We start from the raw sequence: 27,766 nt of genomic DNA, 5'->3' as shown, positions 1-27,766 counted from the left end.
TAATAATAGCTAATACTTATTGAGTGATAGCTATGAGTCAGATGCTCTTCAGAGGCTTGTATATGTATAGTCTTAATCTTCATAAACAACGTATGGAATATTATTATCCTTATTTTTACATGAGAAAACTGAAGCACCCAAAGGTTATATAGTTTTCTTATGGTCATGAAACTACTAAGCGAGAGAGACATGTTTACAGTGGAGGTAATCTACCTGCAGAGCCCAAACTCTTAACCATGGCAATGGACTACTTGCCATATGTGAGTAAGAGCTGACAAGTAAAAGGTGGAAAACTCTATGAGATTATTCGATAAATGGAAAGTAGTTTATGAAAATACATTCTGTTCTTAAAGGAAAAACACCTGTGATATAATACAGACATGAGAATATTGATTGTAATTTGAGAAAACGTTGTGATTCCCTATCGAATTCAGTATAAAAAGCCAATTAATGCATTAAAGCAAAAAAAAAGAAAAGAGTAATATTTAGGATGGTATAGTAACTAATTAACTTTTTAAAAAATTTGAGGCATTCCATACAAATTAAAATTCAAAATGTTATAAATTATAGCCATTTATGACAATCTTTCCAAATCAGATTACAAATACACGTGTGTGTGTATGTATATAGACACAAAAATTATAAATAATTTTTTCTCAGAATAATTTAAGTATAAATCAGATTGTTTTTGTTGTTGAGAGTTAGCATCATAAATATTGGTTCTGATGCAGTAAGTTCTTATATGGGTTGGAAAACATGAGACACATTTGTCCAGTAATAAGCAGTATCTGGCTCATAGTTGGCCATATTTATCAGGCATAAGATTGAAGTTGTGTTTTGGGATCATATCATAATGTGCTGTTGTGTAACATAAAGACCTTGAATTTTATTTGGCATGTAATGAGATATAGAATCTATTATTATTATTTTTAAATCAGGAATTGTATAATCAATCCTTTCTTTCAGAAAGAACAATGTGTAAGAAGGACAAAAATAATTTTAAAAAGACACAGAAATAAATTTTGAAGTTATTGAAATTTTCTATGTTAGAGATAATGGAGGTTTAAAGTAGAGTGTTTCAAATAGAGTTTAAAGGAGGAGTCAGAAATAAGGGGCATTTCAGTATCAGAATCAATACCAGGTGAGAATGAGAGAAGGGAGAAGTCAGGGATGATTGTAAGACTTTAAGCCTTTAAGTGATTGATGAACAGTGGCATCGTTAAAAGAAACACTAAAATAAAAGCTCTCCAGCCTACCTCCACCACTGCAGTCACCACTAAGACAACTGATTCCACTTCTGACAGTGACAAGATGGGATGTGATTTCTATAAAATCTTGTTCGGCTCTAAAAGTCCATAATGTTATAAAAATACATTTGAAATTAAAAGTAACAAAGTCATCTTACCAGGTATATAATGAATATATAGAGATAGGTATTAGTAACAGGTTGGAAATGCCCCAAAAGCAAATTCTAACATGCTTACGTAGTATTTATGAAGACACACACACACACACACACACACACCCTAAATATGAGCTAATTGATTCAACTCTTGTACTGTGCTTCTTTCAGCAATTTGAAGACCTCTAATTTGCTAGCAACAATGATATCACTTTTATGTTACCGAGCTTGAGTAACATTGTAAGGTTTAAGACTTGGGTTGTGATTTCCAGAAGCTCATCTGAGGAAGAATTCTGCCTCATAGTAATAAAATCCTTTTCTTCTAACTCCTCAAGAGTAGCTTTAATTAACTTTTTCTTTTGCACATACATTGGGTAATGTGGTCTTTATAATCAGTGTCTCAGATAATGAACATAGTTCAGAGAAAAGAATCCAGCTCAAAGTCCAGATGTACCAAAGTATTGTTCTTTCCTAACCACTCAACAACCCGCTGCTTAACTTTTTAAATGCACTTCCAAATTTACATAATAGAGAAAATGATAACTTTGGAGAACACTAATGTTTTTGCCTGTGGTATAAAAAGAAATCTCAGGTTATGAGGCTAAGGTTTGCATAAGTACACTACCTAGTACTGTGATTCTATTACCTTTATTTTCTCCATCTTCAAAGAACTATAAATACTTCTGCCAGAGAAATTTTTTCTTTTACTATATTATTTTCTGGCCCAAGAATCGTCAGTGTTTTTCTGATTCCATATGGACGATTTTCAGACTCTTCGTTTGCATTCACTGTCACCCAGTATTTGATCCTACTCAAATTATGCTACTTTCTCTCATTTTGATTTTGACCCGCTGTCCAGTATACACTCTTTCCCACCAACACAGGCCATTCTCAACTGCCTGCACAGTTTTCTATGTGTTCCTCTCTCTGTCTAGGATGACCCTTTCTTCCCCCTCCTCCCTAAATCCTACAAGTTTTTAGAAGTGCTGCTCTAGGTTCCCCTCTTCTAAAACTCCTTTTCTGGTCTGCAGTGATCTCCATCTACTCTGGAGCTCTGCTGAACATCTAATAAACTGAAACACATTCACACTTAACACTACCATTTGTTTCACCATCTCAGTTCTATCACTCCAACTAGATTTTTTTATCCAGAGTACTAGGTGATACATCATCTTCTTCATTTAACAACTTTAGTCAGTATTTGGCCATGTGATGGTGACATACTCTGATCTATCCATATGGGTTTTCTTAAAAGCTCCCATCTTGTTTAGGATTATTGAGTGCAGTATCATCTACCCAAATGTGTCTGTCTGTTTAATGGGTTGATTTAAATAATGGTCATTCTGTTCATTTTAAACAAATGTTGAGATACCTACTACATTGTAAACACTGTAATACATATAGAGAGTTAAACATGATGCTACAAAATAAACCACCAGAAAATCTCAGTGGTATACAAAAATAAGCATTTATATCTGTATCATAGATGTCTTCACATCATCTCAGGTTTAGCCATCTAGGCTAGGCTCAGCTGTATTTGGCCCCAATCTCTGAGGTTGTTCTAGGTCTGCTCTAAGTGTTACTCATTATCCTTGGATCAGAGGAAGTGCAAGGTGACCCTGCCAATGGAAAAAGATGGAAGAGAAGAGCACAAAGTCAATCATACATGCTCATTTCAAGTGTTCACTCATATCTTGTCCATTAGCATTATGTTCATTAAAACAAGTGATTATGGCCAAGCACCAAGTCAATGGAGGTAAAGGAAGTCATGACAATGGTATGAAGATGAGTATATAAATAACTACTACATGGAACTGATGCATTGGAAACAATAATTCACTCTATTACAAGAAGGTAGATATATAAAATTGACTTTTTGTTGGTGATGCTATCTGGAAGCTTGTATTCTCTTTAGGGAAACTGGTAAGTTCAAAAGTGATTAGAACTTAGTAATATAAGTGAAACATGTAAGATTCTTTTCACACTGGCCTAAAGTAGTATATAAAATCCCACTATTTATTTGCAAGATGTAGAATAGGTATTAGCTGATATTGATACTTTGTGGTTATTGAACACAAGTTAGATATTCATGAAAGCAGAGAAGTGGTAAGTAGCCATAATTAGAAAGAAGGTTGTTGAAAGAGTAGAAGAAGCCATCTAAGACATTATTTTTTATTTTTTACCATATATCTATGAGTCACTGAAATAGAAGAGAAAGAAATAGACAGTCTCTGAAATAGAAGAGAAAGAAAAAGAATAGTCTCTGAAATAGAAGAGAAAGGTGCACCTGTTGAAAAAGTATTACAGAAAAGAAACGAAAGGAAATCCAATAGTTTTATCTCTACACCCAAAATGGAGGTTAAAAGTTACACTGAAAATAACACTATTGCACGAAAGAAAGCATCCCATCATATCCTGTCAGACACATCAGATGAGGAGGATGTGAGTGTCACCATGGGGACAGGAGAGAAGCTGAGACTCTCAGCACATACAATATTGCCTGGTAGTAAGACACAAGAGGCTTCTAATGCCAAGCAGCAGAAGGAAAAATAAAATAAAATAAAATGAAAAGGAAGTGAAAGAAAGAAACAAAAGGCAGAGAGGTTCACTTTGGAAAATGGATCGACAAGTTCTGTTCCTCAGAGTTGGAGAGTGAGTCCTCAGAGAGTGGGGAGGATGACAGGGACTCCTTGGGGAGCTCCAGCTGCCTCAGGGGATCCCCTCTGGTGCTGAAGGACCCCTCCCTGTTCATCTCCCTGTCCGCTTCCTCCACCTCATCTCATCTCAAGGGGACTCTGCCACCCAGAAGCAGAACCCGAACCACACAGACCAGCACACCAAGCACTGGCAGACAGACAACTGGAAAACCATTTCTCTCCTGGCTTGGTCAGAGGTCAATTCTTTATCAGACTCCACATGGAGGAGACTGACAAGCGAGTCTGATTACTCCTCTGAGGGCTCCAGTGTGGAACTGCTGAAGCCAGTAAGGAAGAAGCAGGAGCACAGGAAGCTGGGCAGGCTGCAGGGCTCCCTGTCAGAGAAGAAAAGCCCCTTCCTCTCCAGCACAGAGGCACTATCCTCAAGATGGACAAGAAGGGGAAAGTTGTCAAAAAACATGAAACAAAACAAAAACACAAAAACAAGGAGGAGGGACAGTGTTCTATCAGCCAAGAGCTGAAATTGAAAAGTTTTACATATGAATAAGAGGACTACAAGCAAAAGTCAGATAAGGCTATACTTTTAGAGAACGATATTTCTACTGAAAATAAAAGTGTTAAAGCAAGATCGAGACCACTTTAAAAAAGAAGAGAAACTTAGCAAAATGAAATCAGAAGAGAAAGAATGGCTCTGTAAAGATGAGATCATAAGGTCTCCAAAGATGAAAAATCACCGAAGAGAATCAAAGACGTGAACAAAGACATCGGCAGATCTTTCTGAGAAGAGAAAGACTGTTGGAATCAAACAGAAAAGGAGAAATCTCTGAATGAAAAGTCTTCAAAAGAACAAAAACTGAGACTGTATAAAGAGTAGAGAAAGAAGAAGTCAAAACACCAGCCCTAAAAATTAGAGAAAAAGAATGATTTAAAAGAAGACAGGCCGGACATGGTGACTCATGCCTGTAATCCCAGCACTTTGGGAGGCCTAGGCGGGTGGATCATGAAGTCAGGAGATAGAGACCATCCTGGCTAACACGGTGAAACCCCGTCTCTACTTAAAAATACAAAACAAAAATTAGGCGTGCGTGGTAGTGAGCATCTGCAGTCCCAGCTACTTGGGAGGCTGAGGCAGGAGAATGGCGTGAACCCTGTAGGTGGAGCTTGCAGTGAACTGAGATTGTGCCACTGCACTCCAGACTGGGCGACAGAGTGAGACTCTGTTTGGAAAAAAAAAAAAAAAAAAGGACAGCATTTCAAAAGAGAAGGAGACTCTTAAAGAAGATGAAGAAAAACTAAAGAAAAAGTTTATAGGGAAGATTCTGCTTTTGACGAATATTTTAATAAAAATCAGTTTCTGGAGAATGAAGACAGCAAATTTAGCCTTTCTGACGATCAGCAAAATTGGTGGTTTTTTGACTTATCCGATTCATTCTTTGATTTCAAAGTGGGGGGCAGCTAGGACTCTGCAGTGACAGACCACAGGGATTGAAGAATGACTCTGTGGCCAGGCTGATCTTGGAAACAGTAAAAGAGGACAGCCAGGAGAGTAAGCAGGACAGCAGGGCCTGGAAGAAACAAGACTATAGAATGCCCATCTTCCGAAAGGACAGGGACTATTTGGATAAAAACTCTTTGAGAAAAGACCAGACTGAAAAGCGTCAAGTGTCCCCGGTTACCTTTTGGAAAACCACAAGAAGAGGAGAGAAAGTCCGCAGAGGCCGGGCGGGACAGAAAGGACACCCTCCAGAGCTCCAAGGAGCGCAGGGACAGCAGGGCCAAGTCAGAGGAGGCACACCGCACACCTGGAAGAGCTGAAGGAGTGTGGTTGCCACATGGTCTTCAAGAAAAAGTCTGACTGCGACTTTGGGAAGGGCCTGGAGCCGTGGGAACCACACCACCCAGTGTGAGAGAAGAAGGACAGCCTTGATAAGGAAAGGAAGGAGAAAACAAAACCAGAAAAATACAAATAAAAGTCCAGTAACAAGGACAAAAGTAAGAAACCTATCCGTGAAAAATGTCAGAAGGACAAAGAATTTGATAAATGTTTTAAAGAGAAAAAAATACCAAGATACCAAGGAAAAAACATAAAGACACACGTGGCAAAGACAAAGAAAGGAAAGCGTTTCTTGACCAAGGGAAAGAGAAAAAGGAGAAGACTTTCCCTGGGATTATCTCAGAAGACTTCTCTGAAAAAGTGAAACAAAACAAAAATGACAAGAAAGGCAAGGAGAAAAGCTGGTACATCGCAGACCTATTCACAGAAGAGAGTGAGGATGACAAAGACGACTACACAGGGAGTGGGTTCAAGATTGGAGAGGTCAGAGACTTGCGGAGGGTGGATGGCCTCCAGGAGAAGGAGGAAGAGCAGGAGGCCCAGGCCTCTGACAGACACAGGAAGTCCTCTTCTGAGGAGCAGCACCCTGAGAGGCAAAAGGACAAGGACCCCAAAGCCACGAGAAAGGAGAGAGGGGCTGCCGACGGGGTGAGAGACAAAAAAGAGAAAGTCCTTGAAAAGCACAAGGAGAAGAAGGACAAAGAGTACCAGAAAAGTATAAGGACAGGAAGGAAAGAGCTTCAGTGGACTTCACCCAAGATAAGAAAAATAAACAGAAGCTCCCAGAGAAGGCTGAAAAGAAACACTCTGTTGAAGACAGGGCTAAAAGCAAGCACAAAGAGAAGTCGGATAAAGAACATTCCAAGGAGAGGACGTCCTTGAGAAGTGCAGACACAGAAAAAAGCCTGATTGAAAAGTTAGAAGAAGAAGCTCTCCATGAGTACAGAGAAGACTCCAATGATGAAATCAGTGAGGTCTCCTCTGACAGTGTCACGCACTGAGAGCAGGAGCCAGGGCTGACTGCCTTCCTGGAGGTCTGCCTCCAGGCAGCCACCTGCATAGGAGGAGGCCAGGGAGAGCACCTGCCTCCCGGAGAACCTGAAAGAGAAGGAGAGGCACAGACACTACTCATCCTCATCCTCATACAAGAAGAGCCACTACTGAGAGAGAGAGCCAAGAAAGAAAAGCCTGAGAAGAAAGAGAAGGGCAGATATTACAAGGAGGGCTTGGAAGGACTCCGGCCAGTATGAAAAGGATTTTCTGAGGTGGTTGCTTATGGATGGAGTTTCTTACATGAAAGCTGACATAGAAGATGGGCTAGATAAAACCATTGAATTATTTTCTACCGAAAAGAAAGATAAAAGTGATTAGGAGAGAGAACCTTCCAAGCAAATGGAAAAGGAACTAAAGCCTTATGGATCTAGTACCATCAACATCCTAAAAGAGAAGAATAAGACAGAAACACAGGGAGAAACTGACAGAGGAGAAGAAGAGGCACCAGAACAGGCATGCAGACTGGCTTCTGTGGCATCACAGGGACCAAGGAGCCCACTGCCAGGGACAAGGACAGCCCTCCCTGCCTGCTCAAAGACAAGTCCAGGGAGAAGGACCCAAGTCTCAGGGAGGCCAAACTGAAGGAGAAATTCAAGGACAGTGCAGAGAAAGAAAAGGGCGACTCTGTGAGGATGAGCAACGGGGGATGATAAAGTATCGCAGTTTCAAAGACCCAGGCAAGAAAGATGCCAGGCCCAGGGAGAAACTCCTGGGGGAGGTCCACCTGATGATGACCAGCTTGGAGAGGATGTTCTCCCAGAAGGACCTGGAGATTGAGGAGTGCCACAAGGGGCACAAGGAGAGGATGAAGCAGATGGAGAAGCTGAGGCACCGGTCCGGAGACCCCAACCTCAAGGAGAGGGCGAAGCCGGTGGACGAGGGATGGAAGAAGGGTCTGGACATTCCTGCCAAGAAACCGCCTAGGCTGGACCCTCCGTTTAAAGACAAAAATCTCAAGGAGTGGACTCCTATTCTACCTGCTGCCAAAAATAAGCTATACCCCGGATCAGGTGCAGACTCCAAAGACTGGCTCGCAGGGCCTCACATGAAAGAGGTCCTGCCTGCCTCTTCCAGGCCTGACCAGAGCCCACCTACTGACAGCCCCACCCCTACCTCGGTACTGTCCTGCCCCAGCTACGAGGAGGTGATGCACACGCCCAGGACCCCCTCCTGCAGCGCGGATAACTACAAGGACCTTGTGTTCCACTGCGCCGACTCCCAGCACTCCACGTCTGCGCCCACTGCCCCTTCCAGCGCCTGTCCCCCTCCTTTTTTGACAGGTTCTCTGTGGCATCAAGTGGACTTTCGGAAGACGCCAGCCAGGCTCCTGCCAAGCCTGTCTCCACAAACATTTACTGGTCGGTTTCTGTCGATATTAGGAGGACTCCCTAGGATGAATTCAGTGTGGAAGACAAGCTCTTCAGGAAGCAGAGTGTTCCTGCCGCTTCCAGCTACGACTCTCCCCTGCCGCACTAGATGAAAGATAGGGCGCCCCTGCCCCCGGTTCCCACGGAGAAATTTGCTTGCTTGTCCTCAGGATGATATTCCACAGACTATGACCTCCCATCGCCCAAAGTCGAAGGTCTGCCATTGTCACTGTCACCCCGTCTACAGAGGGCGTCTTCTCAAGTTTACAAGCAAAACCTTCCCCTTCCCCCAGAGATAAGCTGCTGGTTCCTTCCCTTGAAGGGGCCATTCCCCCGCACCTGGACGCCACCGAGGACCAGCAGGCTGTGGCCCCCATCATACCCCCAGAGCCCAGTTACCTGGAGCCGCTGGAAGAGGGTCAGCACCATCATTACAGAGGAGCCTGTCGAGTGGACCCACCCCGCCGAGCAGGCCCTTGCTTCTAGTCTGATCGGGAGCGCCTCTGAAAACCCTGTCAGCTGGCCTGTGGGCTCAGACCTCCTGCTGAAGTCTCCACAAAGATTCCCCGAGTCCCCGAAATATTTCTGCACTGCGGACTCCCTCCACTCTGCTGCCCCAGGGCCCTTCAGCACCTCAGAGGTGCCATACCCGCCCCACTTCCGCCTCTCTCCTGGAACACTCTGCCCATGGCTGAGCCAGGACTGGAGGACGTCAAAGACTGGGCAGAAGCCATCCCTGCCTCCATCTCTACCTCAGAGGTGGCTCCTTACGCCCCTCCCTCGGGGCTGGAGTCCTTCTTCAGCAACTGCAAGTCACTTCCGGAAGCTCCGCTGGACATGGTCCTGAGGCTGTGGCTCACATGGAGGCTCTGGACCCCCTGGAAAAGAGTTTCCTGGACAACAACCACAGCCTGTCTACCCTCGGCCAGGTGGATCTGGTGCCCTGGGCAGACGCCTTCGCCAACCCCGAAGACGACCTGGACCTGCGGTCCTTCTCACTGCCAGAGCTTCCCTTGCAGACCAAAGATGTCCCAGATGTTGAAACAGAACCCGTATAAGAAAGTCTTGCTCCTTCAGAAAAGATCTCTCCAGGGTCCCCTGTAGTCGTAAACGGTAGGGATCTTTCTGCATTAGTGGCTGAGGAGCAGCCAGCACTGTCTCCCGACCAGGCCTCCACCCAGCTCCCCACAGAGGAGCCAAAGCTGGAGGTGGCTCTAGAAGCTACAGAGGCAGAGGCAGCGCCAGAAGAGAGGGCCTCTGGGGATCTGGACTCCAGCATGGAGCCCACAGCCGTTCCCCCTGAACAGTGCCCACTGGGGAGCGGAGACCAGGGGGCCAAGACTGAAGCCCCCCCACCCCCGCCACATCCCTTTGTGCTCCTAACGCTCCCCGACCCCCATGGACACTGTGGCACAAGCCCAGGCTGCGGACAGTGCTGGCCCCCAGGACAACACTGAGGCCTCCAGTCCTGCCGCCCCAGCCGAAGGCCCTCCCTGCAGCATCCACCGAGAAGCCACAGAACCAGAACCAAAACCCACAGCCGAAGCTCCAAAGGTCCCCAGAGTGGGGGAGAACCCTCAGCACATGACCAGGAACCGGCAGATGCTCGTGAATCGGGGCAAGTAGAGCACACCTCACTCCAAGGAGTGTGCCCCAGGCCCGCGGCTCCGAGGAGGACTTCGCCCAGGCCCAGCGTCCGGCAAACGCTGCTTCCAGCGCTCCACCCAGCAACTGAACCAGTCCACGGAGCAGACGCCGGAGGTGATCCAGCAGACGCTAGCCACTATCGTGGACGCCATCAAGCTAGACGCCATCGAGCCCTACCACAGCGACAGGGCCAACCCCTACTTCGAATTCCTGCAGACCAGGAAGAAGATCCAGGAGAAGCTTAAGATTCTGCGCTGCACCTCGCCGCAGGCGCCCCAGTGGCACGCCGAATACGTCACCTACACGGAATCCTATCTCCTGGACAGCAAGTCGCTCAGCAAGCTCCACATCCCGGTGATCGCACCTCCTCCCTCGCTGGCGGAGTCCCTGAAGGAGCTGTTCAGGCAGCAGGAGGCGGTCCGGGGAAAGCTGCGTCTGCAGCACAGCATCGATCGAGAGAAGCTGATGTGTCCTGTGAGCAGGAGATTCTGCAGGTTCATTGCCCGGCAGCCAGGACCATCGCCAACCAGGCAGTGCTATTCAGCGCCGGCACAATGCTGCTGGATTCTGAGGTTTAAAACATACCCCTAGAGAGCCAGGGTGATGAGAACAAGTCAGTGTGCGACCGGCTTAACGCCCACCAGTTCATCTTCTGGCTCCAGGACTTGGACGACAAGTACAACCGCGTGAAGACCTGCCTCCTCCTGCAGCAGCAGCACGAGGCTGCGGCCCTGAAGGCCGTGCAGAGGATGGAGTGGCAGCTGAAAGCGCAGAAGCTGGACCCTGCTGGGCACTAGTCCCTGTGCATGAATGAGGTGCCCTCCTTCTATGTGCCTATGGTCGACGTCAACGATGACTTTATTTTGTTGCCGGTGTGACACCGTGAGATGACCACAGGACGCAGGCGAGGGCTGCATGGCTGCTGCTGAGCCCCAGGGGCCGAGGAGGGAGCGCCATGTCCACCCAGGTGAGGAGAGACCCCAAGAGACACTGCACTAGGCCAAAACGTCTCCATCCCTTCCAGACTGGTCCAGACGTCGGGAAGGTGAAACACGTCTCTTGTCCTCCAGTTGCCGCGGCGGGGGCAAAGCTCCCTTGTGCCCGGCGCACACATGGCAGCTTCTGTCTGAAAACGGTGACCTTCGGGCCCTTTTCTCCAGCCAACTGCAGAGGTATTTCAGGAGGTGGAGAACGGAGTGGATTTTTAAAAAATTTTTGCTCCATTCTGATGAACTAAAGAAAATAAAATTAAGGTGTCTATCTCTCACAAACGGTGACCTCTGGGTCGGAGGGGCAGGAGGGCCATCCCAGCCATGGTCCTGTTTCCACAGAGCTGCAACGGCCTCCGACTGGGCTTAGGACCTGGTGCGGAGCAGGGCGTTGGCCATGCCACCTGCCCAGGCAGAGGGACACAGAACCAGGACCCCCATAGTGTTTTTAATGGAGTCAAATCCACGTGGTTTGTATCTTTTTTCCTTTAATCTTGGGCATTTTGTTTATCTTTCTGAGAACATAACTTGAAACACTACAGAGCCAATAATCAGTTAAAAAGTGTATCTATAAATGCTGTACAGTTTTATATACATTCACAATGTACTTTTGCTGCCTTCTAGATAATTTAGTTTGCAACACATTACTGCACAGTTGTAAATAACTTCTGCACTGCAACATTACTTTCAGCTATGTGTAAAGGAATAAATTAATTAATTTTTTAAAAGTTAGACATGTGGCAGGAGCCTCTAGCACAGTCTGTAAGAAGCTAAACTCCTGGAGGTAACTCATTTGATGTTAGAAATTGTTTAATTTGTATTTTCTCCCGCTTATAACTCAATAGGTAGCTACTGCAACAACTGAAATTGCCACGATGCTCACACACACATACACACACACACACACACACACACACACACACACATACAGCCCATAGAAAGGAGGAGTTCTGCGTTGGTCATTGGCAGAATAGCATTATCAGGAGCATAAAACTGGGACAGCACACTGAGTAAATGTTTAGAGTTACAAAAGATTTATAAATGGAAAAACCCATTCAGTTGTTGGGTCAGATAATTCTCTGAAAGACAGGTCCAGGGAAAATGTGGTGGTGAGTAGAAAGCTAAGCCTAATTCAGCTCTTTGTGTCATGAAGGAGGGGTCCTTTCAATCATTTCCTGGTGTTACAGTGAGAATGAAGAAGGCTCAAACAGAAAAGATTAAGCGTAAGTGTAAGAAAAAGTATCAATAATTAAGTCACCGTGTTTGCTGTACCCTATACTTTAATTTACACATCATGAATCTTCTTGACCCACTAATTACCCATATCATTCATTAGTGTAACCCACTAATTACACATTCCATTCCATGGGAATGTAAATTTGAAGTTCCAGTGTTGACACATTCTCTGTGATTAATAACATGATAGACTTCCATAAAAGAACTCAGAATCGTGTACCCAGCAATGGATCATAGCTCAATGCAGCCATGGATTCATATAGAGAATGGCAAAGTTTCTGGAACCTGGAGTTGGAAAAAAGTAATCCTACTTTGATGTTTCATAACTCAAGGCACAATATAACTTCTGCTCCTTCATTCCATCTCAACTCCAGCACCAGATTGCCTACCCATTCACAGTTTCATATCCCAAATTTCTATTCAAAGTAATTTGGGATAAGATGTACTGAAGCCCATTTATGGTTTAGACCTCAAATTTTTAAGGCAAAGCTTGTTAATTGTAAAATGATAGAGTGAATTGGCAGAGTTAGATATTAGAAATTAGAATCATATATACATGATGCTAATTTATATATAATTAGAATTATCTATACATCATATATATGTGTGTGTATATATTATATATACATCATATATATAATATGTGTGTGTATATATTATATATACATCATATATATAATATGTGTGTATATATTATATATACATCATATATATAATATGTGTGTGTGTGTATATATATATATATATATACACACACACACACATGCATGAAAAAGAAATAGCCAGATCTGAGGGCTGACCAGGCCAAAGGTTTGGGATAAATTACAGCACAGTGTGCAGGGGGAAAATCAAGAGTTCTTAATCACAGATCAGAGATCCACCTATAAGCAAATCTAATCAGATCTGACAATTCTGCACATTCAAGTTGGAGGCAAGCAGTTGGCACTGTAGAATCTGTGAGCAGGTCATAGGGCAATTGCCATCAGTGGCTTTATACTTCAGAGAAATTTAGATGTTATACAGTTTATAAAGGCAGAGCATCTAGTCTAAGGAAAAAATAATAGCAGTTATAAGAACTACAACATGGACTATAGTTCCAGCAACAAAGCAAGTCTTGGTTATCAGGACTTGGATACTCACAAGTTAAAGATAGCTGATGAGTAGAAGGTGATGATGTTGAAATCCTTAGAATTAAATTGGGGAGGATTTAAATACTTCAGTACTGGCCTTAGAAACTGGATAGAGCTTACTCTGGTAAATAAGAATTTAGAAACACCAACTGTGGGTAAAGAAAATAAATAAGATGAACATTAGTGAACACCCAATGTATCATAAAATAGAATGGATTGGTGAATAACTCCCCATTTGTTGAATAGCAAACTGGTCTTGATAAAAATTTCTTGATTCTCCATCCTCTCAGGCAATTCCAAATAACATGCCAGTCCAAATGCAGTTTTTCTGCAGAATCTTTATGTCTGGCCAAATAATGGCAAAGTAAATTAATATAATTGATGTGACACTATATTGTGGCTGTGATCTAGAAAAATATGAGGATTTACTATAGTTTGGCTTCCCTTTTAAGAAAATTCTCCTTGTAAAAGTGAAAATGCATCCCACCAAAAACAGGGGTTTCAGTTTGCATGCTTATGTAACTTTTTATTTTTGAAAAATAAATGTTTATACATAGGAAGTTATTAGCCTAGAAAAAAAGAAATAAACCCAGAAAGTTTATATTATTTCTCTGAGGCAAAAATGTCCATACCATTAATTCCAAACACATACTCCAACTTCCATGAAAATTCCAATATTTGGTGTCCATGTTATAATAAGTGTAATAAAACTTCCTCGGATGTTTGAGCTTATGAATCCTTAAGTGACAATGATGATGATGATGATGATGATGAAGATGGCAATAATGATGAAATAATTTTCATAAATAATACTATTTATTGAAGACCATAAATTATGTGGAACATATTTCATCTATTTTTATATATATTGATAACTGCAAAATAGGTATTATAACTACATTTCATGGATAAGGAAATGGGCTCAAAAAATTTAGACGAGTTCTTTGAGGTTCCACAGCAAGTACATATAAGTTGCTTTGCAAATTTGGGCCCAAGTCTATGCAGTGGTGCTTCTATTCTAGGGCATAAGAAAGAAGGCATTGTCTCCTGAATAAAGGACTTAAAATTCTATCTTATATGCCTCTCCCCAGCTTATTTCCCACATAGATGTTTGAGGATTTATCCACATAAGTCCACAGCTCCAACGGGAAACACGTTGACATAATCCTAGAGAAACAGTATGGCTTAGATACATATTAGAGAACACTGGTGGCAGAAATCAGCTAGGAGAAACTCAACTTGTTTCCATCATTGGTGGAACCTCATAAAATGTCTGGGGAGACTACAAAAGCAAAGGCAGCTTGTATCATGGAAGAGGTGGAAAACCACCTTGCAGCTTGAGATAGTAATAGATGTTAAGGGTCAGATATCAGACTCCAGATATCCAACATACCCAGTTTACTGTTGAATTAACCATCATGATAGAAATGAGGAAAAACTCAAATACATCTTAAAATAAGTCAGTAGCTTGTTAAGATTCTGAGAGAAATATTATACTTCTTATAGTTTCTAATTACTGTTTAATGGGCACTTTGTTATCCCCTGCAGATACATTGAAGAAATCAAGCTATTTGGACATCCTGCAGTATGCAAGTGATTAGGAATTTTCATTGTAATTTCACAGATCAGGCAACAAAATTTCATACTGATAGAGTGATCTGTTCAAAGTGGCAGCATCACTAAAGGCACATCCTTTTCTTAGTGCAGAATAGCTATGAACTAAATTATGTTCTCCAAAATGAGATGATATGTGGTGATGAGATGTTTGAGAGGTAATTAGATATAAATAAGGTCACAAAAGGGGAACCCTCATGATGGTATTAGTATCGTTATAAGAAGAGAAATGAGAGAGTGTGCCTTCTCTCTCTCTCTACCAGATGAGGACACAGTGAGAAGGTGGCCATCTGAAAGCTCAGGAAGAAAGCCTTTTCCAGTAATTGGTCCACACCTTGATGCTGGACTTCTTAGCCTCCAGAACTATGAGAAAATACATTTCTGTTGCTTAAGCCACTCAGATTCTCACTATTTTTTATGGCAGCTGGAACTCACTAAAACAAGGATCCTTTCTTCCTCCTACTCACCTTCTGGGAGTATGAAAACTGAGGAGCCCCAGGCTGCAAAGAAGGGTTCTGAAGGCAGTATTCCTAATCTCCTCCTGACTTAACATCTGCTATGGTTTGAATGTGTCCCCTCCAAAATTCAGGTGTTACCAATGTGATAGTATTAATAAGTTAGTCCTTTAAGAGGTGATTATACCATAAGGGCTGCTTCCTTATGAATGGAAGTCCTATAAAGGAAACTTCAGGCAGCATTCCTCTGGCTTGCCCTTCCACTGTGAGGCCTGCAATGTGAGGACACAGTGTTATTTTTTTCTGGAGGATGCAGCAGCAAGGCATCATCTTGGAAGCAATAAGTAGCCCTCACAATACAAATGAACCTGCTGGCACCTTGATTTTAGACTTCACGGACTCCAGAACTATCAGAAAATATGTTTCTATTCTTTACAAATAACTCAGTCTCAAATAACTTGTTATAGCAGTACATACAGATTAAGGACACATCCCTTCCCTTCTTGACCTTATTCTTTCTCTCTTCTTTCAGCTGAAGGAGTTTATTTGAACCACCTTTAACTGCCTTTTAGGTTGCAAGTTTCTGAAAAGGCTCCTTAAAGTCATTTCCAAAACCCAAAGAGGCATTAATTGTAACGTTGTGCACTGAGCTTCTCAAAAATACTGCTATTCTTCCTGTAGTATACATCTCCCTACTCTCTTCTGACAGGTGCCCTAGACAAATGTAGCCAAAAAAGACAGTTATTCCCAAAATTACCCAGGGTGATAACTCTCATTCTTAGCTTTACTTTTGCCAAAGAGACCAGATGTTAGAGTCATTTTGAAACAGAATACATCCCTGGATTAAGGACCATTTGTGTAAAAGTTTATCATTCTTAATTGATCCTCCAGATGGCTGACTCTGGCTTTTTCACATTCTTTTTGATCTTCCAATGGATGGGTGAATAGGCTCAAAGAACTAGAAGTATTTTTAAAGGTGAAGATCAAAGAAGATAAAAAGATGAAGACAGTTAATTTTTTAAATACTAAAAATAAGTGTTAATAAAGGAAAAGATGGCAAACAGTGAAACCCACACAGTTAAGTAAGAATTGGCAAGGCACTGGTTCCTTCAGTTTGGAGAAGTTGTAGGCTGACAATGGCCTTTATTTCCCAACTAAAAGTCACTACCTTCAGAGATCCACGGCTGCCCAGGTATCTGCAGAGCAAAGGCAGCACCATTAATCATAGATCAAATATACTTTTGCAAATAGTGAAAAGTTATCCCCACACCGTTAGTAGATACAAACCATGGCTGGACTGTACAGTTCAGGAGCTGCGGATGAATGCAGAGATTTTTAAGATATAGGTATGACAAGTTCTCTTGTTATTATTATAAAAAGACTCTACATTGTTCTTCTTGTCTATAATATCTTCTTCTCTCTCTTTATTGAGTAATTTCTGGGTTTATGTATTATCATTCCTAATTTCTGGGTTTATGTATTATCATTCCTAGGTAATTCAGGCTTTACTGTACTCTGTACTGAGAACACTAACAATTATATAAATACACACACATAAAAAATATATATACATACTATTTAATCTAGATATATTATATAATATTATACATATATATTCCCTATCACTTTTATAAAGTTTCAGATAACATAAACTCTGTCTTTATTGTGCACTAGATGCACACAATCAAGAAAAGTTTATTCTTTGTATTTAATTAAATATGTATAAATTGACTACTTAATTCATAAAGTAAAATGCTAGGCACTGTGGGAAAAAAACTTGAAAAATCCATGGTAGAACTCAAAGAGAATAAATGGTGTAATTTATATACATTTCTAAGATAAGATACACTGACTTTCATATGTAAAAGTTTAGAGTTATAAATATATAGTTGAGAGAGAGAAAAAAAGTTATATTGGAGAAATGTGAGAAGGCTTCATGAAAGAGTTGGGCTTCTATTGTGAGCTTGAAAATAGAATTATCAATGAAGAGAACAGATTGGACAAAAGGATACCTCTTAGACATGTCCTGTGGTTTTTATTTTACTTGCCACTTTAAAAAAAATGTCTATACACTTTGTGATTCTCTGAGAAAGGCTTTTATTCTGATAAATTAGATTCCTATGATCTGTATAATAATTATACTGTATTTACTTACAATGTCACTTTGCTACAGATATGTGTATGTTTCTAAACTGGCATGTATTGAAAGGTGTATTACAATTTTTAAACAATCAGTGATTAATTGATCATATATATTAAAAGAGACTCCTCTATGAATCTGAGAAAGAAAAGCAACCCTAAAGAGCTCTGAAGTGGATTATGGAGATGATTGCACAACTGTATACATTTATTTAAAAGTCATTGAAATGTATAATTCCAATGGGTGGATTTTATAATATGTAAATTATGCTTAATAAAATTGTTGATTTAAAAATTTAAAAAATAAAAAGCTGTCACGCCGGTAATCCCAGCACTTCTGGAGGCCGAGGTGGGAGGATCACGAGGTCAGGAGATCAAGACCATCCTGGCTAACACGGTGAAACCCCATCTCTACTAAAAATACAAAAAAATTAGCCAGGCGTGGTGGTGGGCGCCTGTAGTCCCAGCTACTCCGGAGGCTGAGGCAGGTGAATGGCGGGAATCCGGGAGGCGGGGCTTGAGGTGAGCCCAGATCGGCCCACTGCATTCCAGCCTGGGCAATAGAGGGAGACTCCGTCTAAAAAATAAAAATAAAAAATAAAAAAAAAGCTATAGTTGTACATTTTTAATGATTATATAATGATTATGTAGCATATTCCTGAGATGGAATGGTCTCACATTTTCATACACTTGTCTTAGAACTTTATATATTTATAATTCTTGAGAGATTCTAAAATATACTTGCTTCTTAGTCTCTCATCATTTTTCTTTCTTTTTTCCATCTGTTGCTCTCATAAAGGAATACATTATCCTCCTCTATGATATCTTATAAAATATGGAATGTATATATCTTTTTTTGTTTTTGTTTTTGTTTTTGTTTTTGTTTTTGTTTGAGGCGGAGTCTCGCTCTGTCGACCGGACTGGAGTGCAGTGGCCTGATCTCAGCTCACTGCAAGCTCCGCCTCCCGGGTTTACGCCATTCTCCTGCCTCAGCCTCCCGAGTAGCTGGGACTACAGGCGTCCGCCATCTCGCCCGGCTAGTTTTTGTATTTTTAGTAGAGACGGGGTTTCACTGTGTTAGCCAGGATGGTCTCGATCTCCTGACCTCGTGATCCGCCCGTCTCGGCCTCCCAAAGTGCTGGGATTACAGGCTTGAGCCACCGCGCCCGGCCGGAATGTATATATCTTTAATCAAAACCTATTTGAAGCAGAGAACAAAAGATAAGCACATTGCAGTGAATAATAGGTGACAGAAAAGTTGAGAGGTTTTCCAAAAAAACCTCCTTTTCTCTAATGCCCCACACAAAGATTTCTTTTCCAATGACACTGATTATAAATTTCCACCATTAAAAAAGTATTTAAAAGTATACTTAGTAGTATTTGGCATGGGAAAACAGTCATTTAAAAATCCTTGTCATTTAGTTTTTACAGAGTCTGCTTCAAAGAACATCAATATGTACTGAAATATAGCAAAGCAACTACAGGATTTTTTCTAACCAAAAATTGGTCAGTCTCAGAAATAGCTATAAAAAATTATTGTCTTCAACAATTCACTTTGTCCCAGATCTTTAATGAGGCCCATTTAGGTTTTCCAATGTCAGCTCTTTCTCTTCAGCTCTGGAGATCTGAACTATGACAAGACATTACCTAAAAGTGTTTGTAAAGAGGATAAAAGCACTAGTCTCTCAAGATGATGATTCTATACCAAAAAAGAGCAAAACATTTACTTCAATTCTTCATCTTTTCACTCAGTTTTTGTACTTTGGATTTATTAGGTTGGTGCAAAAGTAATTGCTAATAAAATGTAGCCTACTGTGAGAAAAACATCAGAAATAAACTATACCTATATTCATCTGGATTTCTCTTATTTGAATAGTGAACAAAAGAGACAAATACATTTAAAATATATCACAGAATATTTGATTTTGTGCGAATTCATTGTAATATAAAATCCAGATAAATTTTAAGTCCACTTGTTCTATTGACCAAAATAGGTCCTTTAAAGATGTAGACAGATATGTAGATGTCCATAGAAATACACAGACATATGTACACTCATGTTTCAGCTAAATAGTTTCTTTATCAAATTGAAACAGCTATTTAAAAATAGTATATACAACATAATTAATCCGTAGGTAACAAACATATTTCCTGATATTTACCTCGTGGATGGTTGTAAAATGCAGGCAGCCTAATTTCCCATTCTTTCACCAATAACTCACTGTTTTATGGACAGAGTATTTAACCTTGTTTAATTATACTTTTATCATCTGCAAATGGGAATATGTGCATCTTATGTATTCAACGTGTGACTGGACTCATTGAGACTTGAGTTCCCTCTGCTGTGATTCTACAATGTCAAGTCAGAATTAAGATTTTGATCAACTGTGTCTCCATCATTCCTTCTAGTTCCATTCTGTTATTTTTTATTTAAAACATGCCATTTCTGTTTTCTCATAAAAACATGAAAAAATATTTTCAACATCAAAAATTCTCACATCCTTGAAGAAGCTTGACAAAAAGAAGCTGTCCCAGACTGAAACCAATCACTGCAATACTTTCCAGCCCGAAGTCTCCTATTATTCTCATTTTGCCTTCTTCTTCATTCAATGAAATTTACCTACCTTCATATATTTCCCACAGCAGAGATGTTGTCAGATTGAAACGTACATTTGTAGAAAGCTTTGCTCTTCCATAAAGAAAATTTCTTCTAGGGTTTTTATGGTATGGCAAGGACTTCATGTCTAAAACACCAAAAGCAACGGCAGCAAAAGCCAAAATTGACAAATGGGATCTATTAAACTAAAGAGCTTCTGCACAGCAAAAGAAACTACCATCAGAGTGGACAGGCGACCTACAGAATGGGAGAAAATTTTTGCAATCTACTCATCTGACAAAGGGCTAATATCCAGAATCTACAAAGAACTCAAACAAATATACAAGAAAAAAACAAACAACCCCATCAAAAAATGGGGAAAGGATATGAACAGACATTTCTCAAAAGAAGACATTCATACAGCCACCAGACACATGAAAAAATGCTCAGCATCACTCGCCATCAGAGAAATGCAAATCAAAACCACAATGAGATACCATCTCACACCAGTTAGAATGGCCATCATTAAAAAATCAGGAAACAACAGGTGTTGGAGAGGATGTGGAGAAATAGGAACACTTTTACACTGTTGGTGGGATTGTAAACTAGTTCAACCATTATGGAAAACAGTATGGCGATTCCTCAAGGATCTAGAACTAGATGTACCATATGACCCAGCCATCCCACTACTGGGTATATACCCAAAGGATTATAAATTATTCTACTATAAAGACACATGCACACGTATGTTTATTGCGGCACTATTCACAATAGCAAAGACTTGGAATCAACCCAAATGTCCATCTGTGACAGACTGGATTAAGAAAATGTGGCACATATACACCATGGAATACTATGCAGCCATAAAAAAGGATGAGTTTGCGTCCTTTGTAGGGACATGGATGCAGCTGGAAACCATCATTCTTAGCAAACTATCACAAGAAGAGAAAACCAAACACCGCATGTTCTCACTCATAGGTGGGAACTGAACAATGAGATCACTTGGACTCGGGAAGGGGAACATCACACACTGGGGCCTATCATGGGGAAGGGGGAGGGGGAGGGATTGCATTGGGGAGTTATACCTGATATAAATGATGAATTGATGGGTGCTGACGAGTTGATGGGTGCAGCACACCAACATGGCACAAGTATACATATGTAACAAACCTGCACATTATGCACATGTACCCTAGAACTTAAAGTATAATAAAAAAAAAAGAAAATTTCTTATAAAAGATTATTAGATCCAAAAGTGCTTTCATGCTTGAGTGTTTAGGCTTTTTCAAATTCCAAGGACAATTTCAAAATTTTCAAAGATTATTATAGGGATAGAAAGTCTGCCCCTTTTGTATTTTTTTCTGACTCCCAGCACTGGAACTTAATAACCATTCCAAACAAACAAACAAACACACAAAGAACAACAAATACCAATTCTTTAAAAAGTTTCTATGTCCCCAAACTATCTCTTTTAACTGCCATGGTCACCCCCTACATCTTGACAGATGTACATAAGTGATCTTGTGACTTTGAGAGACTAAATTAGGCTAAATCAGCTGGATTTTTATTATTTTGCCATTGTGTCACCCTGTCTTAAGTAGCCACTATCTTCTTGAGTTAAATAACTAAATATAGGCCCTTAAATGGACATATGTTTTGGTAGATAAACACAGCATATTGAAATTACTCTGTTGCTAGCATTTTTGCAAGATTATTTGAATGGAGAATAAGTATCTGGAAAAATGGGACACTGGCCTGCTAAACTTGATCCTCTTTATGAAATCTTTAGCTATTTTAATCATTTAATTAACACTAAGTTATGAACATAGGAGCTGCCATCCGAAGACAATAGTTAATATGTCCAACTGTTTCTTCTTCCTCAGAATTTTTTGTAGAAGTTGTTTTTCATTTTTTTTGAGACAGAGTCTTACTTTGTCGCCCTGGCTGGAGTGCAGTTGCGCGATCTCTGCTCACTGCAACCTCCACCTCCCAGGTTCAAGTGATTATCCCGCCTCAACCTCCTGAATAGTTGGGATTACAGGTGCCTAACACTATGCCCAGCTAATTCTTCCTCAGAATTTATTTGCACTCCATCTTACCAGTATCACTCTTACTGACCTTCTCCTAACTATTCTTTCTCCTTTCTAATCTTGGCTGTCTTAACTCTAACCTCCATTCTGCTGTTAGAGTAACGAAGTCAATTCCCTTACTCTCAGTGTTTCGAATAGTGATTTCCAAAGGGGGTGTATCTTCCTCCAACCCAAAAAACAGTTGGCAGGAACATGTGTAGGAGGAAAATATTAGAATTTCCACTTATGATTTATCTTATCCTTTAAAACACGTTTTGTTTGTATGAATGTTTTTATACTGTTTCCAACACATTGGTGCAATAATACTTGGATATCACTCATAAATTATATTGAAAGTGCATTCTTGAAATATTTTTAGTGATAAAGATACACAATTAAAACTTTTTTTAGTCCATTTGCCAAAGAAAAAGCCTTAGCCTGACCTATGATGCTGTTACGTGACCTCCACAACCTCATCCCCTGCCAGGGTCAGCTTCCTACACCATACTCTAATTATCCTAATTATAAGCAGTTTCTTCTACATATTAAGCTATTTCTTATTTTTGTGCCTTTGCCTATCTTCTTCTCTCTGCCAAGAGCACACTTTCCTGATTCTTTGGCTCAATTCACTCAATTCAATTATCAGCTCCTCTGGAAAGCTTCCCATAGCTATCTAAGGTCAGTTTAAGAGCTGCTTATTTGTGTTCCTTAACACACAGGACCCATTCCTATTATTGTAACAGTAATTATCAGTGCATGTGTCTCTTCTTGAGGACAGGGCCCTCACTTATTCATCTGGGTATTCATAGATAATATTTCAAATTAGTTGCTTAAAACAAATTTGGTGACGTAATGTAAAAAAAATGTGCAGTAGACAAGGTGCAGTCTCTGATTTTTGAAAATCATGCTGTAATTTGTGAGAATGTGCTGGGTCAAGAGTTTTCCGAGGTTAGGTTGAAGGCGTTGTTTAGTTATATCAAATATTCATGCTGTTATTTTATTGTATTTGCAACTAACACATCCATTTTCACAGTCAGGGGAAAATATGTGTTGTTTCTCAGTGTGAGCATTCATTTACAGCACTGTTTCCTGGTTATCTCTTCTAATGCTTGGCATTTCTTCCTGTTATACAATAATCCTTAGGTAAGGTTGCAGGCATAAGCAGCAGGATCTAAGGTGGATTTGATTTAACGCAAATCAATTTAAATCACACTTTCAAGCCACAACTTTGATCACTTAGACGAAACCTAGACTCAATTACCACTTCTCCACGATGTGTCCAACTATTTTCTAATAAAACCTTAATGCATGTGCTTCCAGATCCAGACATACTAAATGTTTTACTTTAGAAAGTATATAGTCCTATGGCTGGGCACGGTGGCTCCTGCCCATAATCCCAGTACTTTGGGAGGCCAAGGCGGGCGGAGCACGAGGTCAGGAGATTGAGACCATCCTGGCTAACAAGATGAAACCCCGTCTCTAGTAAAGATACAAAAACAAAATTAGCTGGGCGTGGTGGCGGGTGCCTGTAGTCCCAACTACTTGGGAGGCTGAATGAATGGCGTGAACCCGGGAGGCGGAGTTTGCAGTGAGCCAAGATCATACCATGGCACTCCAGCCTGGGCTACAGAGAGAGACTCCGTCTCAGAGGAAAAAAGTGTATAGTCCTATGTACAGATTTAAAGAAATAATTTTTAAAATTTATATTCAACATACTTAGAAAACCTAATTGCATCTGGTTGTTTTGGTTATTAGATCAAACACTCTCATGATGACAACAGTCTTGCCTCACTCCTAGTGCTTGCTGTAACATGAACATCCTTATTCCACTCCTTGGTCATCAAGCATTTTACCAAGTATTTGAGGGGTTTTTTGTTTGTTTGTTTGTTTTTGTTTTTTGTTTGTTTGTTTTTGGTTTTTTTTGTTTGTTTTTGCTTTTATATTTTGCTTTCCCACAATAGTAGCCATTTTCTTTCAGGATTAATTCTACCCCCAATATATATTCTTTCCATGTGTTATTCAACCTTTGATATGACTTACAGCAATTGATTATTTAAAGACTGAGTTTTTCCATTTTTATTACTGTACATCTCTAAAGCATTTTCTTCCATTTTCTTCTCTGAATACACAAAGGTGGAGTTGCTTGTCTCTATACTTAGCAATTGTATACATATTCTCAGTTTGAACCATTCCTATCTTGCTATCTTCTCCATAGCACCTGAATTGTCCACCTACTCACCACTCTCATACATATGCATTCCAAGACTACTATTTTGGAAATTTTAAAAGATGCATATGTTTCTTTTTCTTTTTCTTTTTTTTATTGTGAAATAGACTTAACTCAGGTGCCTCTCTTTCTGTCTAAATGAAACAAAAACACACCATTTAAAATGAAATAATTTTATCCATTTTGTTCACATAAATACAGATTAGTTATTACTTCCAAGTCAGCATGAGCAAAATGCTGACTTGCATGTCCCAAATGTAAGCTTTTTCTACCTGTTTATTGGTGAATTAGAAATGAAATATGTTTTCCTGTTTTATCCTGCGTAATGTTCCTTCACATTCCAATTTGTTTAGCATATATTATTTAGAGAGAGATGGGAATGGGCTGGAGATAATTCTTAAACCTGTAAATGGAAAGTATATTACAAGAAAGTTCAACAACAAATATTCATTTGTATCCTTTATATGCAAGTAACAGTCCTAACCTTGAGACACATTGGAGATTGCTCCATTGACCTGAAGTATTCACCTTCCCTTTATCCAAACCATGCACTATGTCACTACAGTTCCTTCCACCTCTGCAGGTCAAATGTACTTCACCACTACTTGGCTTTTTGTGTGCTCATGTGACTTGCTTTAGCTAATGAAATGTTAGCAAATATGATACAAGCAGAAGCATGAAAAACACTTTGTTGGGCTTGCTTCCTTCATCTTCATCATCTCCACAAGAAACATGAGCACAGTGTAGCCCATTGATCTATAGTTCCCAAGTCCAGACACCTGCTTTAATAAGTATTTCTATAACAAATTATTAATGGGGCAATTTTAACACCATTAAATCTATGAGAGACTTTGCTATAAATCTAAATATAAATTTTTTAATTTTTCTGAGATTTTAACATGTAGTTCACATACTCTCTCTGTTTTCTGATGTGCATATTCAGTTACGATCATAAATTCCTTTCTGGATATTGAGAGTGAATACACGCTAATTGGGAGAATTTAACAAGCATTTCTGCAACTAAGATAACTGGAAATATTTTCCACCTGTATTAGTCAAAATTATTACATTTTAGTGTCCTCAGCAGAGGTAGATAAAATTTTAGTCTTAAGAATTTTACTTTCCATCCATTTTCAAGCTCCCTCTCTTCTCTCTCTCTCCCTCTATATCCATATATCTATATACATACATACACACACACATATATAAATGTATATAAAATGTATTAAGGTGAACATACATTACTCTGGCTGTACATATGTATGAGTGTATAGCTAAGGTAATATATGTGCATATTTAATTATGTAGTATACACAGGCTTATAAAGAGGAACTATGTCTTTTGTTGATTATCTTCATCAGTCTATATAGTCATGTGTCACTTAATGACAGGGGTACATTCTGAGAAGTGTATCATTAGGCAATTTCGTGGTTCCCTGGACATCATAGAATGTACTTACACAAACCTAGAGAGTAAAGCCTACTGTACACCTAGGTCACATGCTATAGCTGCTTGCTCCTATGCTATAAACCTGAACAGCAAGTTACTGTACTGAATAGTATAGGCAATTGTAACACAATGGTAAGTGTTTGTCTATCTAAACAAATCTAATCATAGAAAAGGTACAGTCAAAATAAGGTATTACAATCTCATGGGATCACCATTGGACATGTGATCTGTCATTGAAAAAGTCATTGTGTGACACATGTCTGTTTATGTTTCTATTTTTTTGATTTATCAAGTTTTGCTATCTGTATTTACCACCTAATGTGATAAACACTAACTATTTTAACTACTATGGAATATTCTTTCCTTCCTCAAATAATGAATTCACTATTTTCTGTTTTCTTAATACAAAAATTTTGGAAACTTACCATTTTGTGATTCATTTAGCTCTTGTTTTTACAAACAGCCAAACTTTGTCTATGCTGCTCACTCTGTAAAATAAGCAAACTGTCAACAATTTTTTTCAACTCCATTTTCCCTCAACCTCTGAACTCCCTTTATCTGTTAATGCCAAGGTTAATAGCATTTATATTCTACTTCATAATATAATCATATATTCTGTGCTTTGTCTATATGTTGATTCTAAATATTGAGAATCAATGAAGTGTTTGCTTTGTTAATGACTATGCGTATATGATTTATCATGCAGTTAATTAATACATAGTTGGCCTTCTGTACCCATAGGTTCTGCAGCCATAGATTCAACCAACCAGATTAAAATATTTTGGAAAAAAAATGGAGGTTGCATTTATATTGAACATATACAGATGTTTTTCTTGTAATTACTACCAAAACAATACAGTATAGCAAATATTTGTATAGCATTTACATTGTATTATGAATTATAAGTAACTAAGAACTGATTTAAATTATATTGGAGGATATGTGTAGCTTATATGTAAATACTATACCATTTTCTATAAGGGACTTGAGCATCCAAGAATTTGGTTATCTGTGGGACATCCTGGAACCAATTCCCCATGAAAACTGAAGGATGACTATATTGTTATTTCTTTTCTTATACATCCATTGCTTTTGCTTGAGTTTTAAATGGCCTTTTTACTTGTATTGTTTGTATTCAATGCTGTGTCAATGTAAAAAGTTGATCTGACTGAAAGGACTCACCTAAATTATAAGTCTTGCTTGATGCCAAACTTTTTGTATTTAAAAAAAATTATATCAGTGAGTACCAGGCATAGTCAAAGCATTTACTTCTCATATAAATTTTAAACTATCATATGCATGTTTCAGAAAATTCTCCTTTTCTGTATTAAGATTTGATTTGATTTCATAGTAACAGATAAATCTTGAGCAATATAGGCAAAAACAGTGCTCGCAAAAGAAGTCCTTTCTTTTTTTTACTACTCTTCTCTTTTATGCCCCATCGATAATTTAATTATGACCCATAAATTTATCATCACAGGTATATTTACAATAAAAACTCTAATCAAACCAGGTATATCCTGTTAGAAGACTTCACAAGAAAGCCACTTTCAAATGTCTTTCCCCAGCCAATGCCACGCACATTGTACAAGTGTGCCTGGTCCAGTTCATTAGCAGGTTTATAAGGAAATGTCTTGGTCATTCTATTCCACCTCCTACAGCAGAGAAGGGGTAAGTAATAGGAATGCTGTAAATACTTTTCTCACATTATTCAGATGTTTCAATTTCTTTTTTTTTCTTTGGTTTTGAAATAGATTTTTATTTAAAATAGGTTCCACACTGATTTCAATAAATCAGGCACTCCAGAACACAGTGTATAGGGTGGTAATTATATGTTGACTTCTTAATACTCCAAGAGATAAAGATCTTTTCCAAATAGGCAAAAAAAAAAAAGCAGTCATT

The 27,766-nt window shown here is 39.8% G+C and overlaps 1 pseudogene; it reads left to right on the top strand.

Annotated features, from left to right (window-relative positions):
* The first annotated feature begins 236 nt into the window (after nt 1-236).
* On the top strand, nt 237-10,838 carry LOC105527819 (annotated as a pseudogene).
* Nucleotides 10,839-27,766: the final 16,928 nt, after the last annotated feature.

Source organism: Colobus angolensis, unplaced genomic scaffold, assembly GCF_000951035.1.
Source record: "Colobus angolensis palliatus isolate OR3802 unplaced genomic scaffold, Cang.pa_1.0 Scaffold118, whole genome shotgun sequence".
Lineage (NCBI taxonomy): Eukaryota > Metazoa > Chordata > Mammalia > Primates > Cercopithecidae > Colobus > Colobus angolensis.
Note: the sequence above shows the minus strand (reverse complement) of the source record. Positions and strands in the feature narration are given on the sequence as shown.